Source organism: Sceloporus undulatus, chromosome 8, assembly GCF_019175285.1.
Source record: "Sceloporus undulatus isolate JIND9_A2432 ecotype Alabama chromosome 8, SceUnd_v1.1, whole genome shotgun sequence".
NCBI classification, from domain to species: Eukaryota; Metazoa; Chordata; class Lepidosauria; order Squamata; family Phrynosomatidae; genus Sceloporus; species Sceloporus undulatus.
In genome coordinates, this window is record NC_056529.1 from 26,931,565 (window position 1) to 26,944,934 (window position 13,370).

Sequence of the window (13,370 nt, forward strand, 5' to 3'; positions counted from 1 at the left end):
CCACCTTCTATGTCTGTCTTGAAACTTATGTTCTCATTTTATGATCTGTTTATTTTATAAGAGTGGGCAAACTGTAGACAATTACAGTCATAATAGGGCTAGGGCACTTGGTTTTTATCTTCCCTCCGTAAAATGCGATTGTTGGAGTCCTTGTAGTAATTGTTTTCATCCGTCTCTCTGTTATCTCTTTATCACCTTGAGGTGAACATTATTTTTTTTAAAAGGAGTTATTCTATTATAAACACATCAAGCAATTCAGTGGAAGACAGTCAGCTAGTAATGAAATCGATGGATTCTTCTTTTCCGGGGCATTTGTCACCTAAATTAATTGAAGCCTCTCAAATGGATTCAAAACACCTTTTCAAAAACATGTTACCTTTGGTGTACCTTTGATTACGTTCCTATATATGTAAAAATAGGATGATAGGAATTTAATCTCTGGAAAGAGAAAATCTAACCTGTACTCTTCTTAGTGAATAGCAATACAGGTAGGCTACTTTAGCAGCAAGAGTGTAATGACTCACCCCATAGAGTCCAAGAAACAATATGGAGAGGAATTAAATATGCCCGGATTCCCTGTGATTGGACGGCATATAAGTAAATTATTATTATTATTATTATTATTATTATTATTATTATTATTATATAGAGAAAGGCATTTGGTTCTAGATGATAGCTCCCTTGTCCATTGAATCTAAGCAGCCAGAATTGAGGGACACCGGTCACTTGTGGAATGTCATCATGACAAGGAACAGCAGTGGAGGAGCAAATACCGCTTAAAAAAAGAAACACTAAGCAATCAAACACCTGGCATCTCAAGGTTAGGCAGCTACAAATCCCATATTGGGCGTTTTCGTTGTTCATAACTGTTCATTTTCCCAGGCTTATGTGTGCTTCTTGCTTGTGGATTTAGATGGATACTTGTCCTCTGCAATGACATACAGTATATGTCTCTTTGGCCTTGTCTGCACTGGCCAGGATACTCTGGGGGCAGCTAGGAGTATCCTGGCCCTACAACTGTGCCCATCTCCCCCTGTTACCTGGTCTTCCATTCTTGTTTGCAGTGGTTGTCTGCATGGACATCCCTCTGAAACACCAGTGCCATTGGAGGTCACTCTCTCTTGAGGTCAGAACAAGGCACCCACCTCAGAATGAGTGATTTGCAGTGCCAGGGACCTCAGCTGGATGCCCATGCAGACCACTGCATAGCATGGGAACAGAGGGCTCTGGATCTTCCCAGAATATCTGGAGCAAGGCTTTTTTCTTTTAAAAAGGCATTTAAGCTGCTATACACATTTCTGGTGTGGAATGTTTCTGGTATGAATGTTGTCCGAACTACTTGTTCCAGAACCAGAACTTAAGATGTGTGCTAGAAGAAATAATGAAATGTGGAGTTCTCCATATGCTGTGGACTGCTGAAAAGACAAAGGGTCCTAGAACAAATCAAACCTGAACTCTCAACAGAAGCCAAGATGACTAAAATACACGTACTTCGGACATACTGTATTGTGCGATGGCATGGCTCACTGGAAAATATAGTGATGCTCAGCGAAGTGGAAGGTTGCAGGAAAAGAGGAAGACTGCACTAAAGGTGGATTGATTCAATCAAGGAAACCATGGCCTTGAGTTTGCAAGACTTGAGGAAAAGGGTGTTTGGAGGTTTCTCATTCATTGAGGTCACCATAAGTTGAAGTTGACTTGACATGAAATAACAACAAGAGCAGATCTCTAGGTTTTCATATAGATGGTTACTAGACATCCTTAGACTGAGCTAAGTATTACCAAGCAAAGGACTGAGCCTTTGTACCACTGCTAAGGACTTTCCCCAAGTCCCACAGCAGCCTCTGCAGGTGGGACCTTAATGTACCTTGTCTATGACATGGGTGAATGAGATGTTGTGGTGACCATGAGCATTCTCCTTATTAAATTAACCATTAACTCAATATGACTCTTCAGTGGGGGAGTCATATACACATTTAAATCACTCATGTGGCTGTACATATGGGCTTAAAAGTCAATGACTTTGGGCTGGACCATGCCTTGGGAATGTCAGGAAACTACAGTATTTCAGAAACCAATGTCTCTGAAGACATACAGTCATAGGGCTTGGATATTATGGCAGAGGAAATGGGACAAGACGGTTTTAACTGGCCTGTAGGCTTTGTCCAAGAGCTTTAGCTCCCTTCCTGCAAATGAGAGCAGCCATTCTTCAACAACTTCAGGTCAGCTGTGCCTGCGGCATCTTCTGAACCATGAAAAGCTAATGGAGTGGTCCTGTTGTTTGATGTCAAGACATATTGGTCTTTGAAAGTGGCGGCGCTTCCTTACTCACTCCATTCTGTCTAAATTTGTCTGGAGTAGAATCTTCCAATGGAACCGCTAAGAATATTTTTCAAACGTCAGACATTTCAAAACGGCAAAACCTGTTGTCTTGATCCTTTGTGCTACTTCTTCTTACTCTTTACTCCTTAAATCACAGCAGGACAAGACAGCCAGGTCATTGAACATTTGCCCTTGAAAGTGAAATGGGATGGGCTTGTATGAGCCCTGGGTTAATACACGAGAAGTGATACTGGAAAGACTTCACTTATCATGTCCTGGGGAGCTGACAGACTCTATCCAGGTCTACCCATCTGGCTTCAGCTTTATATTAAACATGACTGTCAAAAGCTCGATAAGTCTAGATCTTAAGCCCATCAAAGACATGGAGCAGAAGGTTCAGCCATATCACTTTGCCCTCGGTCTTACCACTGTGCCTTAGTTGTGCAGCTGCTTTTATCTTTTACCACGTTCAAACAGGACGCGTACAAGTCCTGGATATCTCTAAATCACAATATTATACAACCCTCTCCTCCGGGACTGCAGCTGATTTCTTCTCTTTCATTTGTTTTTCTTTCTAAAACAGAAAGAGGCCCCAACTATGTCAATATCCTAGTTAACCGATACCATATTGGCCTCTTTGAAACCCAACAGGATTCTGATTGGAGTCTTGGATTGCTTCTTCTGGGCTGTTCCCAGCAGATGCACCGAAGAGCCTTCCAAAAAAGAAGGGTGAGGTCACTGTTTTAATGCTTCTCATGGGATTTCAAGTGATGTAATAGGATATCTTTTCTTGCCATTCTTTTCCATTTCTCTGTTAGTGGCGCAGAAGACGGTAAAAGCATACCAGCTGGCCTCTGGCCCTTGGGAGCATCCCTTTGTTGAAGATGCATCCAGCACCTTCAGATTACTTAAAGCACTCAGGATGTTTTAAGAACCAGAGAACAATCCCTCTTTTAAAACCAACCAACTTTCTACTCACAGTGCTGTTGTTTTCTACATCTCTGTCTCCTGGGATAGGAAGAACTGTGTGTTAAAGGCAGTAATCAAGTCTTCTGGGACAAGCGCATGATTAAGGTAATGCTGTTGCTTGCCCTGGATACGTATTTCCACCGTTGCCTTACATTAAAGTGAAAGCAAACGTGAGGCATAAACGTTAAAGATTCAATTTAAGAGCCCTAGAAGCAGAACTAAGGCTTTGGATACAGCGGAAGCAACGTTCGCGTTAATTAATTCGGAAATCATCATCACAGTTATGCTTTGTGCAGGAAGCCAATGCTCCACGCAAGTTGCAACAACATCAGAAGCGCATTAACATGACAAAACTCCTCATGATAAGTTAAAAGGCTAATAGTGCAACTGCATGCACTTTTACTATGCTCAAATGGATTTACTTTGGTGTAGATCTGCTTACAGTGAGCACTTAAAGTGGGAATAAGTCTCACTGAACTCAGGCAGGATGCTGATCATATGAGGTTGGAAGGAGTTGTACTCCACAAAAACTTATACTGAAATGAATTAGATTCCTTCTTTGTGTACCAAAACAGACTATCACACAAAGGAGTTTATCCCATGAATATCCCAGAAAAATCATGTAATTACGCAAAACATTTTCACACGATGTCACACAAAACCCACCATTAAAGTGGTCACAAAGAAGCATTAACGCACATCTTTTTGATTCGGGAGTTCAGCGACAATGCATTTCCGATATCACTTTATTTGCGCATTTGTTTGTGATAATCATTTGTGAAACAACTCGCCATTTTTGCTTTATTTGTGGGATGCTTTCAATGTGCTTTAATCTCTCTTTAATGCTGAAATTAGCCCCAGTGTGATAAACTCCAGACGTCCGCCTCTCTGAAAACTGCTAAACATGGGGAATCTGTCAGAAAGAAAGAAGTGGAAATCCCAAGTGCCGCAAACATGACTGAACTCGTACTGGAATTTAAACTGAGGCCCTGAAGACCTAAGTATTCAAAACCACCATGACTTTCCTCTTGCCTGGATATATCCCCATCGGTCACTTTTGCTCTCCCTCACATCTGAATTTTAAACATTTCAAGGAACATTTGTTTCCTTTCTGTTTGCGAAGAAATCTGCAAAGTCTAATTCTTGCAAATTCCTGTTCATACAATTTGAAAAACACATGCAAACGGAATGAAATATTCACCTAGCTCTACACACTACTTTGGAACCACTACTTTGCAAAATGAGTCTGGCATGCAAGGGTCCTGTTTCCCCCCCAAAGAAATGCAGATCCAAAATTTCTTTGGAAGTGTGATGCTAGTTGTGTGGCTTCAGGAAATGTCATCCGGTTAAAAGCAAGCAAAATAATAGAATGAGAAGAGCAGCACCAGCATAAACTCAAATCAATCTGGAACTGGGAACACTTGTAAGAAAGGTGAGCTCTTACCTGTCACCAGAAAATAATCAAAGATGTTTCTTGGCAGAGTTTCCTGGACAGAGTGTTTCATGAGAAAAGTGCCAACATATTGGCTTCCAATATTACAAAGCTGACATTTGAAGCTGTATCCAGGAACTGACTCCAAGAATCCTCAAACCTGAAACAGAGGAGAAAATCTTTTCCCACCTCCTCTTCCTCTTCTCCTCAACCTTCCTCTTCCTCTTTTTATTGTCATCACAGTCAGCCTTCCATAGCCATGGATTCTGCATCCATGGCTTGAACACACACACACAAACACACACACCAAAGCAAACCGTGATTTTGCCATTTTATATAAGGCTGCATTTGCACTACAGGAATAATGCAGTTTGGCACTGCTTTTATTGCCATGGCTCAATACTATTTTGTGAGATATTTAGCCTTCTTTGTCAGGAGGCTCTGGTGCCACAAAAAACTACAAATCCAAGGATGCCATAGCATTGCGCCATGGAAGTTAAAGCAGTGTCAAACTGTATTATTTCTGCAGTGTGGATGGAGCCATTGCCAAGCTTTCAGAGAAAGTATCCAAAACACAAGATGGCCTGATTCCCACTACCTTTTAAACCGGATTGCAAATCGGTATGAACCAGTTCAAATGAACCTGGTTCTCACTTGAAACAAATTCCTGAAGCGATTTGGAGAGGGGGGGGGTCATGTGCTAGACCCATTTAACCTGTGTCTTTTTGACGTTGATTTCCTCCCTGTCTTTTTGGATAAATCGATTCTGCACAAGTGTGAACCAAATCTGTTTAAATTTGCCCTTCGTCCGGCTGGAGTGGGTCCATTTTGAATTGATTCATTTGTAAATGTGAACCACAAGTGGGTTATTTTACAGGGAAAAATGCAATTGGGGCAAATGTAGTGGGAACCACGCTCCGCTGTCAAATCGATCCAGTGTGGACATGCAGTTTGCTTCATTTTAAAAACCAGAGCAGTTTACCTTTTCCGGGTAACAAAAAACACGGATGATATTTCATTATTGCCATTCTCTTCCCTTCAGCACTCAGCATCCTTATGGCTAATAACTTATTCCGCACTCTGCTCCTTTGACGGCTCTCAAAAGAAAAAAAATCATCATCAAAAGGAACAGATTGGTAGTGGGAAATAATACCACCTGCAGTTGTAAAATTAGCCAAAGAACGGACAGAAGACAAATGACTCAATTTTAATTATACGGCTAAAATAAGCAACTGAAGCAAAGTGCTTTCCTGGTTGGGGAACTAGTTTCCAGGTACAGCTGACAAGCTTGCAATCCGTTGCAGCAAGTGGGAGAGCTTGACGCGAAGAAGAAGAAGGAGGAGGAGGAGGAGGAGGAGGAGGGAATGCATTTGTTACAAACACAGGTTTCCAATCAGCCCATTTCACAATAGCCTTCTCCATAGGAGTCTGATTAGTCGAGAGAAGGAGGGGGAATAAAGTTCTAACCGTGGTCGCATTATTCAAAACAATTCCATGAGTCAGTCCCAATTAGTCATTTATGACAAATGCATAATTCTATTTAGTTTCAAAAAAATAAAGAATAGAACGACGTCCAGCCAAGGCTCGGGTGAGTGATTTCGGCTGAAATCTTAAGCACATTTAATGGGGAGCAAAAACCCCACAGAGCACAGCGGGACCTGCTTCTGAGTAAACCAGGATAAGTAATCCTAAGCTTAGAGGGGGCAACAAAGTTTAGCAGAAACAAACAGTGCAAATATGCCTAAACCACCCTTTATCAGCTGATATCAGGTCAAGGTATGTAATCTGTTTAAGGACAGCCAAAGCTTACATCCACACTGCAGAAATAAACCAGTCTGACACCTGGAAAAGGAGGGTGTCTGGTCACTCTGTTCTGCAAAGATAAAGAAAAGGGTTAACTTTCTCATAGGGTAGATCCACACTGAAGAAATAATGAAGTCTGACCCCCACTTTAACTGCCATGGCTCAAGGTTATGGAGGTCTGGGATTTGTCATTTTGTGAGACATTTCGCAGAGAGCTCTAGCAAAGAATGCTTTCTCTGAAGATGCCAAAGCCACAGCTGCTGGTGAAACGTCAGGAATAAACTCTTCTAGAACATGGCCACAGAGCCCAATAAAACCCACAAAAAAGTATGGATGCCAGCCATGAAAGCCTTCGGCTTTACATTGGTTTACAGTCTGTAAGCCAATTGGCCCCAACAAGCTGGGTCCTCATTTTACTGACCAACGAAAGGATGGAAGGCTGAGTCAACCTTGGAGCCCTCCAGGATCCAACTTATACCGTTGTGGCTGCGGGACTGACATTTAACCACTGCACCATAACAAAACATTGTTCACCATTTTACTAAAGCAAAATGAAACTTGCAATCCAGCTGATCAAAAGCCAAGTGTTTGTCTCAGTAGGCCATAAGGTTTTAATTTGGCTCCAGAACAAGGACAATGTTGAAACTGGTTGGGTCTCCAAGGAGAGACCGCTCCACATTCAGAGTACCATGGCTGAGAAGCTTTTATTCCACATTGCCATAAGGTGTGCTGCTTCTGTGGAAAAGAATCTGGCCAATCATATATATATATATATATATATATATAATCAATCTCTTTTTTAAAAATTGCATATTTTTTTAGTGCCAAGAGCAACAATTCCAGTAATTCTGATGGGCAGAAAGGGGTCCACAGTGGGAAAAATCTGTGCAAGTGTACATAATGAACACATACCACATATGGTCAAATTTATCTGTTGCCATGAGTCCTTTGGAGGCTTATATAGCAGGTTAATTTCTCCGTAAGAGCAATTTCTATTCCCTATGAATTTTTTTTTGAGAGGGAGATTTCATCTAATGTCCTCCGGTGTTTAGCAATCCCAAGCCGTGCCGCAATCAGCAAAAGTGATATTAAGTCTCTATGCTGCAGCATTTTGTTCATTCCCATAAAAATAGAGAGCAGAGGATGTGCCCCACAGAAATATATGTGTTGGTTTGTCGTTCTGCGTATAAACTCTAACACTTCCATAGTGTATTGTGGGTTTTTCGGGCTATGTGGCCATGTTCTAGAAGGGTTTATTCCTGACGTTTCGCCAGCATCTGTGGCTGGCATCTTCTCTGAACATCTTCTCTGAAATTCAGTGCAGAGGCAACCCCCCTTTGAATGAATTTTGTCAAGAAGACTCAGTGATAGCTTTGCATTTGGGTTGTCACAAGCTGAAGGCACCCAACAACAAGTCATAGAATCATAAAGTTGGAAGAGACCACAAGTCTTCAGTAAGGTTTCAAAGTACTGAACAACAAATGATGATACAAGCTGGTCCAAAACACACTGCAGAAATAATCCAGTTTGAGACCAGTTTAACTGTCCTGGCTCAGTGTTAGGGAATCCTGAGAACTGTAGTCTATTGCAGCACCAGAGCTCTCTGACAGAGAAGGCTAAATGTATCACAAAACTATAGTTCCCAGAATTCCCTAGCATTGAGCCGGGGCAGTTAAAGCGGTCTCCAACTGGATTATTTCTGCAGTGTGTTTTGAATATATATATATATATATATATATATATAATTATACTACATATATACTACACATATACTGCATGATACTGCATAAATACAGTATAATGCATAACATTAAAATACAGTGGGCCCTTGGTATCCTCTGGGGTTTGATTCCAGGAACTCCCTCTGGATAGCAAAATCCATGGATGCTCAAGTTCCTTCCAGTACAGTGGCGTAGTAAAATGGTGTCCCTTGTAGAAAATGGCAAAACCAAGCTTTCCTTTTTGGATTGTGTGTGTGTGTGTGTGTGTGTGTGTGTCTTTTTGGAATATTTTCAAGCCAAGCATGATTGAACCCATGGATAAAAAATCCATGGATACAGAGAGCCAGCTGTACCATGAAACAGTATTGGCTATGAAATAGGACTACACAGAAGGGAAATGACCCATGGCTCAGGAAGAGCATCTAAGGATGCTCCTTCTTCTGTCTCTCCACAGCTGCTAACTAAAGCATTTACCTTCTCTTTCCTAATAGTAGGGCTGGCCCTGGTACCTGATTTATTGTCTATAGCCATTGTTCCAGAGATACTGGGGAAATGTCTGTCTTTCTGGAATTTTCTCTGTAGTATGCATTTCCCTTAATGGGAATAAGTGTAGATGTTACGTTGTCTGATGTTATTTTTTCATCCTTGTAGTCTCTCTCCTCTCCATCTCAAATATGGCCAGGACTCAATTCACGTTGCCATTATTTCTGCCTACTTGAATGGAATTTGGACGCCTATTTCTGGAGCAGTTTTTTCTATTCCGCGGAGTGAGCTATTTCTGAAACCTGGGCCAGTTTCTTAAAGCAGGTTGGTCATTTGGCATTGATGCTTGCTCCTTGAAAGAAAAATGTGGAGATGTAAACAGTCTTCCTCCAAGTTTGACAATAAATCCTTGGGCTCTCTCAAAATAGCTCCTTGAGTCTCAGCAGACGTTGCCAAGAAATGTGCTCAGTTATATTTTTCCTCCCAAGATCAATTGACCCTATGGATGCAATCCTAACCATACTCCTCAGGAAACATTTCCTACTGAAAGAAGAGGGATACTTCTGGGTCAGATAGATTAGACTGAAGATGCCAGTCACAGATGCTGGCGAAACGTCAGGAATAAACTCTTCTAGAACATGGCCACGTAGCCCGAAAAACCCACTAAAAACTATGGATGCCGGCTATGAAAGCCTTCGACTTCAAACTGGATTATTTCTGCAGTGCGTTTTGGACCGTTGACCCTCCAGTAACTGCAATGGCAAACTCTGCTCAGTTCTAGAGTTCCTGGGCAGAGAATTATTTAATTCCAAAGTTGGTTTAACTTGGCATGGCATAGGAGAGAGAAATAAAATACACACACCCAGATCTGGTTTGCCTTTACTACGTTCTCTTTTGACCTTGGAAAAACCTAAGAAACTAGTTATCGGGGAGATTTTTCTCGTCCCTTACTCTTTGTTAGTAGTAATTAAAAACCCAATTAAAGGTGCTTTGCATTTCCAGCTAAGGTAAATTAAATCTCGCCTGCACCTCCGAAACCTTCTGATAAAGGGAACTCCTCCTTGCCGCTGTGAATTAACTATTGGTAATTGCAGCAGAAAGCTGTAAATACAGGCGCTCTCTTGGGATCGGCACTCGGCACCATTCTGCCTGGCTTGCGTCTGAGCCAAAACCGATAGCCAGGGATCAGGGTAAAGTGCAGAACCTCATATTTTGCAGTAATTGCACATCTGCTTCCAGATCTGGGTCCCTTCCCTCTGGCTCCCCCATAACTTTTCTCGAGGATCAGATGGGAGTAAAATGTTATTCTAGGACTGTGTTTGAGAAGTGTTTATTCCCTAAGGGAATGGTTTTTCACATTTTCCTACTGCAGATGACACATTGCGCCCTGCCGACTGTCACAAAGCTTCAGTGTGACGCAGGGCTTGCGGGGCTTTGTAGGGCAAACAGAGAAGGCCAGCTGGCTTTGCTGGTGATCCATATGAACTGCAGGGTTGACTTAAAGCAGGGGTTTTAAATCCTGGGTTTTGGACTTCAGTCCCTGGAAATCTCAACCTAACATGTCCAACGGCCATCGCTTATGACATAAGATGTGCAAAACATCTGGAAGACTTAGGACTGAGAAGCACTGGCCTACAGAACAGCCAAGCATCTCTTGTAGGAAAGATCAAGTAGCGGTGGGCAAAATGCTTTGGTGGAAATCTGTCAGCCATTATTAGCCTTCTAAAGGGAGGATCTGTTGATGTGAATCATAGCAGCACTGTACTTTATAAACTATCTGATGTGAGAGACGAACATTTTCTTTTCTAACGTCTCATGGACCAGTACAATATTTGTATCTGATGATCCCAGTTATTTATTCTTTCCTGGAAACTCTTCAGGGACCAAAAGCTAAAGGCCTGTGCACCAGCACAAGTTCAGAGACCATCACTTTGGTCTAATCTGCACTGCTAAAATAATGCAGTTTGACACCGCTTTAACTGCTATGGCTCCATGCTATGGAAATTTAGGATTTATAGTTTGTTGTGGCACCAGAGCTCTCTGACAGAGATGACACAAGACTACAAATCCCAGAAATCCATAGCATTGAGCCATGGCAGTCAAAACAATAGCAAACTGCATTATTTCTTCAATGCAGATTATGCCCTTGAATAGCACTCTATGGGAACAACCAGTGGCTCTGGTGACAGTGAGGCAGTAGATCCACTCTGGATTTCAGTCCCAACATTAAAGGAGATATCCAAGTGCCTGAACCTTATACCCAAAATAGGCTCCTAATCATGGACAAACCCTTTAAAGTTTGGACTAAAACCCAGAGTGGATGGACAGGGATGCTGGCATGGGAATGTCTTGCCATCACAATATGCACATGCACTTTGGTCACAAAATACCAAGCCCAGAAAGATATACCAGATATGTATACCAATGTATATAAAAATGTTATATATTATATATATTGCTTCAATATGTTGTATACAATGGGACATGCATTTGGGTTTTGCTCTGTTTAAAAAAATGTATTTTAGAGTTGTTTGAATCTGCTTTTTCAAGAGTGTTTCAATGAGTTTTACAATGTTTTTTATCTTTATATTGGTTTCAAGGGGTTTTTTTTTATTTGTTCATTGCTTCAGGAAGCCTTTCCGGGTTGGGGGGGGGGGTCATAGAGAAATATCACAAGAAAACAAATAAATCTATTGGTTATGTCATTGTATTTTGTATACAATCTCTCTCCCATCCTCTCATCTGAAGGCCTTGGGCTGAATAATGTCATGCATACAAAACAAACATTATGAAACCATGTTAAACCAGGAAGAAAACTATGTTTGAAGGCCAATCTGGATCTTTTGCAACACTGAGAGACCACAGTCCATATTAACCCTGAAGACTAAACACTGTGCAGTTTGAGAGAGAAAAAGGAAAGAGTTTAATATATGAGTTTGTTTGTAATAATTGAAGCTGGGGATAATAAGTGGAGTTATGTAGCCTCAATGCTCCAGCAAATGGCTTGAGTCATCTGCCCCAGATTCTGGTTTCCATATCAGATCTTTCTGAGACAGCCAAGGCCTTTATAATCTCAGAAACCAAACTCTTTCTTCTCTTGTGTCAGTCAAAAAATTGTCCTCTCTCCTGATACAGAGGCATCTGGATTATAGAGTCCATTGATGGGAGAGATAGCGGTCATCTGCTCCCCAAATCCTGCGCCACGGAGCAATTGCAGCGTTGACCCTTTGCAATTTATAATCCATAATTTACCATATATATGTGTGTGTGTGTGTGTGTGTGTGTGTGTGTGTGTGTGTGTGTGTGTGTGTGTGCTCAGCCAGACATATCTAGAGTCCTTCTGGTTCGCTTTTGTCCGGTCTTCAGGCTTGAAACCTTCATGTTTATAACAGAGTGCAATAGCATCCACAATCCACAAAACATTGATAATTTTACTGGCCTGCCAAAGTCCACCAACCAAGTATATACGATAGTTTATAATGGAGTTTGCAAGTAATGAAACAGTCCATAACAAGCTATTAGCTTGGAGGTGAGAGGAAACAAGAATACAACAGTATTCCTTTTGCATTATATTGCAAAGCAATATTGCTCCAGCCTATATTGCAAAGCAATATAATGGCTGGTAGCGGTATTACTTTCTTCTGCAAAATTAGTACTGCTTACTTATTAGCCACATCATTAGCAATTAACGTAAGATATTTGGTGTCCCTGATGGTATGTACAAAATATCTGGAAGGCTTTAACCTCCCTCTTTGGTTGGAATTGGCATCCTTTTCATTGAAATTCTAGGAGGAGACGGACCCCTTCCCCCAAATCTCCGAAACAATCTATTTAGTTTTTTGAAAATACTTTCAAGGTATAAGTAGAGGAATTCCACGAATAACATCAACAATTCTAGGTATTACATTCGTTTTAATCAAGTTTACCTTACCCTGCAGATTCATTTTTAAGCCCGTCCATCTCTCTAAATCTAGTGCAATGCCTTTTATCAGCTTACTTATGTTAAGATTAATCATCGGAGATAAGTCCCTGGGGATAATTATACCCAAATAAGTAATAGAAACTTGGGCAATATCAAAACATCCAGGCTTTAAATATCCTTGTGTCAGAGAGTGTGACTTGCCCAGGGTCACCCACTGGGTTTCACGACTGAACAGGGATTCGAACCCTGGTCTCCAGAGTCACGGTGCATTGCTTAAACCACTATACCATGCTGGCTATGTATATAAAAGGCGCAGGAGCCTTTATGCTCTGGAATAAGTATATCCTTTCTTTGTCATGATGATGCCATTGTAAAACAGGTCCAAGTGAACACAAATGCAAAATATGTGTAACATGGATGTATGAAAGTAGAAGGAGATGGTTCGGGAGACTTAGAGCCTGAACAGATAGGCCAAAATAAAGCTGTTTCGGACAACTTTGGAGGTATGCTGTTTAAATGATGCATGCGTCCTAAGAGTCTGGAAGCCGCACCAAAGTCATGCTCCAGTCCTACGGACTGGAACGCAGCTTTGGTGCAGCTTCTGGCCTCTTAAGATGTGTGTGTCATTTAAACAGCATTCCTCCAATGTGACCCAAAGCAGCTTTATTTTGGCCTCTCTGTTCAGTCCCTTCGAAAAGGTAAAAATGGTCTTAGGATG